Source organism: Protobothrops mucrosquamatus, unplaced genomic scaffold (assembly GCF_001527695.2).
Source record: "Protobothrops mucrosquamatus isolate PMUCROS unplaced genomic scaffold, P.Mucros_1.0 scaffold_116, whole genome shotgun sequence".
NCBI lineage: Eukaryota > Metazoa > Chordata > Lepidosauria > Squamata > Viperidae > Protobothrops > Protobothrops mucrosquamatus.
This window is the reverse complement of record NW_015386192.1, coordinates 74,479-80,577: the sequence shown is the minus strand read 5'-3', so window position 1 is coordinate 80,577 and position 6,099 is coordinate 74,479. Positions and strand designations below refer to the sequence as shown.

The following is a 6,099-nucleotide window of genomic DNA, read 5'->3' as shown; positions in this document are numbered from 1 at the left end:
GGAAAGGCTGGATGGGATTTGGACAAGAAAGGAAGACAAGATGGATCGTCATGATGATCGCTTTATTAAGACTAATCGACTGAATTAGCAAAATAGTGATTCTTCTCAAAGATAAAAATTACAGATTACAGAAGCGCCAGGAAAGGCCTCCGTGTATGTCAAGGAACAATTTCAGAAACTCAGAAAATGTGAATTTAGGAATTCCATTCCCGATTTCTGTCAAGAGCATCCAAGCAGATTGTGATGTCCAAGGTCATCGTATCCTGATGATGGGATGTGACTTTAAAGTAGCAGGTTAACTGGAAGGGAATGAAAAGAAAAAGAGTTGGAAGGGACTTTAGAGGTCTTCTAGTTCAACCCCCTGCTCAAGCAGGAGACCCTGAACCATTCTAGACAAACGTTTGTCCAATCTCTTCTTAAAAGCCTCCAGTGATGGAGCACCCACAACTTCTGGAGGCAAGCAGTTCCACTGGTTAATTGTCCTCACTGTCAGGAAACATCTCCTTAATGCCAGGTTGCTTCTCTCCTTTGATGAGTTTCCATCCGTTGCTTCTTCTCCTGCCTGCAGGTACTTTGGAGAATAGATCTCACACACACACACACGTCTTCTTTGGGGCATCCCCTCATATAGCAAACACTATCATCAGATTCCTTCTAGTCTTTTGAATTGAAATCATCCATGAAAATAATTGAAATCTGCTTTACAGAGGGGGCTGCCCAGCTCAGACCAGGCAGGGGTTTTTTTTGTCAATGAAACCGCAAATATATGATCGGAAAGTGGCATCTCAACTCACCTCCGCATTGCCTGGAAGATCACTACATTGCTGGACCTTCCTATACGCCATTGTGGTACCGGGCCTCTTTAGACATGTAGTTTTCATCAACCCGACAGTAAGATGGTATACGGTCGGAGAATCCACCTGGATTTAAAAATAAGCAACATGACCTTTTAATTAATTGGAAAACATGATCAGCCTCGTGGGTTGCAAGGCGGAAAGGACGTAATGCCTGGAGAGCAGCAAGAACATCATTTCAAGAGGAAATATTTCTGTATCAGATACCAACGGCAGAAAACCATGTCCTTGGCATCCAGGATAACAGTCCCTCCCTTAGAGCACCCCCCTCAGCTCCCCCCAGCCCCCCCAAACCCTTCTATTGTTTACAGAGCGATCCCGAGTCCTTTGGCTGCTTCAAGGACCCAAGGAGGGTGAGATCGCCCCCCCACAACTGCCCCCCCCAGACACACTTCTGCAATAACTGTTCAGGTATAAACAGTCAGGCCCCTTCTGTCCACGATCCACAGTACCTTCCTGGGAAGACCCCCCCCCCAAACTGCCTCCCCTCCCTCAATTCCCTTCCATTGTACCTTCGAGTAACTCCGAATCGTTTGGCTACTCCAGGGAGCCAACGAGGCTGCCCACCCACCCCCATCCCCGCAAAAACTCCCTCCCAGCCCCAGACACACACCGGTGATTGCGCGTACAGAACTTTCAGATTTTTAAAATAGGTGGGACTGTCTTCCCGGGCCACGTTGTATTCCTGCACGGCAAAGGCTGCGGCCATCTGCACCCCCTCATCTGAGAGGCGCAGGTTGACAAGACCCTGGGGCCTCGCCAGGGGCAGCATCAGGAGGGCGCAGAGAAGGGACTGGACTGGCATCTGGGAGTGCATCATGGGGCTGGCGAGAGAGAGAGAGAGGGAGGCTGGCAGGCACCGACGCAAAGCAAACAATCCCAACAGTCAGCCTGGACCGACTTCAACGCTCTGCCGGAGCCTCAGGTGGCAGGGGATCTTACCTGTGCAGAGGCCACGCCCATTCTCCAGAAGTCCCGCCCCTGTGGCTGGCCCATCTCCCCTGCCCAGGTGCTCGCCGCCTCCCCGTCCTCTGGGTTCCCCCTCTCTCTCCAGGTGATGTCAGGCTGAAGACGTGGGAGGGGGGAATGAGGAGTTACTGCTCAAGAGAAAAGCAACAAGGGTGATTGGGGGGGGGTGTTCTGGAGAAGTTACATCCAGTTTTGGTCACCACGTTACAAAAAAGTTGTTTAGAGTTTGGAAAAAGTGCAGAAAAGAGGAATTCAAAGTCCTGCAGACAAAAACGTGAAGAACGGTTGCAGGATTTGGGTTTGGCTAATCTAGAGAAAACAAGGGGAAAAGGGGGGACATGATAGCTGTATTTCAGTATTTGAGGGGCTGCCACAGAGAAGAGGGGCTCGACCTGTTCTCTTTGGAGAAATAGTGAATGGAAAATAATCCAGGAAAAAAGCAACCTGGAATTAAGGAGAAACTTCCTCACAGTGAGGACAATTAACCAGTGGAACAGCTTGTCACCAGAAGTTGTGGGTGCTCCATCACTGGAGGCTTTTACGAAAAGACTGGATAGCCACCTATCTGAAAGGATATAGTATCTAAATCCGTGGAGGCAGTGGGTGGCCCTGCGGGTGGCCGGTTTTGGGGCACTCAGTCTCTAAAAGGTTAGCCATCACTGGTGTAGTAGAGTCTCCTGCTTGGGCATGGGGGGTTGGACTAGATGACCTAGAAGTTCCCTTCCAGCTCTGTTATTCTGTATTCATTTTGGCCTGGAGATATCACCACAAAATGGTCTGTGTTTGTGTTTGTAAGTTGGCTTTAATTCAGAGACTTGGATCTGTCGTAAGTTCCAGTCTAGTCAAAAGAAGGTCCAGGGATAACATGATGGCAGTCTTCCAGTATTTGAGGGGCTGCCACAAGGAAGGAGGGGTGTCAATTTATTTTTCAAAGCACCAGAAGGCAGGACGAGAAACAAGGAATGGAAACTAATCCAGGAGTGAAGCAACCTGGAATTGATGAGAAACTTCCTCACAGTGAGGGCAGTTAATCAGAGGAACAGCTTGCCACCAGACGTTGTGGGTGCTTCGTTACTGTTTTAAGAAAAGACTGGACAGCCACCTGTCTGGAATGGTGTAGGGTCTCCTACTTGAGCAGGAGCTTGGACTGGAAGACCTCCAAGGTCCCTTCCGGCTCTATTCTAATTGACCCCAAAAGGAAATCAGATTGGACCATTGATCGTATCTCCCAGTCAATGCTTCCTACGCTCCATAAATGACTGAGGAAGCATGGAAAGCATCTTTCCAGAAAGAACAGAGTGGACTGCTGTTCCCTGATGCGAAGGAAGAGATCGGGAAACTGCAGAAGGCTTGGATGAACACCTGCTCAGAGGTTTTGATTGTTCCCCCCCCCCCAGCATTGAGCAGCCATGGAGACAGCCCCACAAATCTCTGTTAATGCAGCCTCTGGTTAGAAAAACAGGAAAGACCACTTGTGGGACAACCACGCTCTGGAGGACGGAGAATCTCCCTAGACACGCAGCCTCGGATTGCCTTGGCTTTTTTGGCGGCTGCAGCACCCTGCTGGCTCATATTCCAGTGATAGGAGGGTTTGAGTGATCTTCGTTTTTCTGATCATTTTTAAAGGGATTTTAAGTAGTGATTGGACAGCCATTTGTTCAGAATGGAATAGGGTCTCCGGCTTGAATAGTGGGTTGGACTAGAAGACCTCCAAGGTCCCTTCCAACTCTGTTATTCTGTTCTTACAATGCATTAATGGCGGGATAGAATCAAGGACACGTGAAATGTTAATACACTTTATAACGTCTTGGTAAGTCCACACTTTGAATACAGGTAGTCCTCGACGTACGACCACAATTGAGCCCAAAATTTATGTTGTTAAGTAAGACATCTGTTAATTGAGTTTTACCTCATTTTACAACCTGTCTTGCCACAGTTGTTAAGCGAATCCCTGCCGTAGTTGAGTAACCCGGTTGTTAAGTGAATCTGGCTTCCCCCATTGACTTGGCTTGTCAGAAGGTCACAAAATGGATCACATGACCCTGGGACTCTGCAACCGTCATCAGTACAAGTCAGTTGTCAAGCACCATGTGAGCATGGGGATGCTGCAACAGCCATAAGAGTGAAAAATGGTCATAAGGATTAAAATATGTACAAATTATACAGATCTTGCCCAGAACATTTTTTTTTTGGTCATCAAGTTTTTGACACCTTGCTAGGCGACTGGTGGTACTCGGATGTTGCCATATCCTAAAAGTGGTACAATGGGTGAAAAGGTTGAAAAGCCCTTATGTAGGGTCTCCTACTTGAGCAGAAGCTTGGACTGGAAGACCTCCAAGGTCCCTTCCATCTCTATTCTAATTGACCCCAAAAGGGAATCAGATTGGACCATTGATTGTATCGCCCAGTCAGGGCTTCCCACGCTCCATAAATGACTTAGGAAGCATGGAAAGCATCTTTCCAGAAAGAACAGAGTGGACTGCTATTCCCTGATGCGATGGAGGAGATCGGGAAACTGCAGAAGGCTTGGATGAATGCCTGCTCAAAGGTTTTGACCTGGCATTGGGCGCCCACGGAGACAGGCCCCAAATCTCTGTTAATGCAGGCTCTGGTTAGAAAAACAGGAAAGACCACTTGTGGGACAACCACGCTCTGGAGGACGGAGAATCGCCCTGGACACGCAGCCTCGGATTGCCTTGGCTTTTTTGGCGGCTGCAGCACCCTGCTGGCTCATATTCCAGTGATAGGAGGGTTTGAGTGATCTTAGTGTTTTTTAAATCTTTTTAGAGAAGTTTTTAATGTCCATCCATTGTTTCTTGTCCTGCCCTCTGGTGCTTTGGAGCATAGGGTGACCCCCATCTTTTTTGTGGCAGCCTCTCAAACAGCAAACACCGTTATCAGGTCACCTCCAGTGTTTTGAATTGAAATCACCCATGAAAATAATTAAAGTCTGCTTTACAGAGGGGGCTACTCAGGTCAGACCAGGCAGGTTTTATTCCTTTTTAAACCGCAAATATATAATCGGAATGTGGCATGGACACTCACTTGCGTATTCCCTAGAGGTTCCTTACATCGCTGGATCTCCTTAAATTTCATTGTCTTACCGGTCCTCTTTTTATATGCTGTTTTCACCATCCTCACAGTAAGATGGTATTCGACCCCAGTAACCACCTGGATCTTAAAATAAATACATGACATTTTAATTACTTAGAAAACCTGATCAGCTTCATTGGTTGCAACCTGGAAAGGACTTTATGCCTTGAGAGCAGCAAGAACAAAAGTCCAAGAGGAAATATTTCTCTAACAAATATAAACGGCAGAACATCATGTCCTTTGGGTCCACGATCACAGTCCCTTCCCTAGAACACCCCCTAAAGTCCCCCCAGGCCCCCCCAAACTCTTCTACTGTTTCCAGAGCAATTCCGAGTCCTTTGCCTACTCCAAGGACCCAATGAGGCTGCCCCCCCAAATACTCTCCCCCCCCCAGACACTTACATGCAATAACTGTTCAGATATAAACAGGCCTTTTCTGTCCACAACACCTCCCTGCAGAAACTTCCTGACCGTGAGAACAATCAACCCATGGAACAAAAGTCGCCTTCAGATGTTGTGGGAGTTTCATCACTGGAAGCTTTCAAGAAGAATCTGGACTGTCATCGGTCGGATATGGTGTAGGCCAACCCCCTTATCAAGCAGGAGACCCTGAACCATTCCAGACAAACGTTTGTCGAATCTCTTCTTGTAAACCTTCATTGATGGAGCACCCACAACCTCTGGAGGGAAGCAGTTCCACTGATTAATTATTCTCACTGTTAGGAAATTTCTCCTTATTTCTGGGTTGTTTCTCCCCTTGTTTAGTGTCCATCCATTGTTTCTTTTCCTGCCCTCTGGTGCTTTGGAGACTAGGTTGACCCCCGTCTTTTTTTGTGGCAGCCTCTCAAACAGCAAACACCGTTATCGTGTCACCTCCAGTGTTTTGAATTGAAATCATCCATGAAACTAATTAAAGTCTGTTTTACAGAGGAGGCTACTGAGGTCAGACAAGGCAGGTTTTATCCCTTTTTTAACCGCAAATATATAATCGGAACGTGGCATGTAGACTCACTTGCGTATACCCTAGATCATGGCTTTTCAACCTTTTCACCCATTGTACCACTTTTAGGATATGGCAACATCCGAGTACCACATGGCGCCTAGAAAGGTGTCAAAAACTTGATGACACAAAAAAAAGAGGAAAAAAGTGATAAAGTACATGTAGTCCTCGACTTACAATAGT

General features: G+C 47.2%; 1 protein-coding gene across 1 annotated transcript in view; it reads left to right on the top strand.

Moving 5' to 3' along the window:
• The window catches only part of LOC107288030 (cystatin-1), a 97,902-nt gene that overhangs the window by 24,336 nt on the left and 67,467 nt on the right, over positions 1–6,099 (top strand). The window lies entirely within an intron of this gene.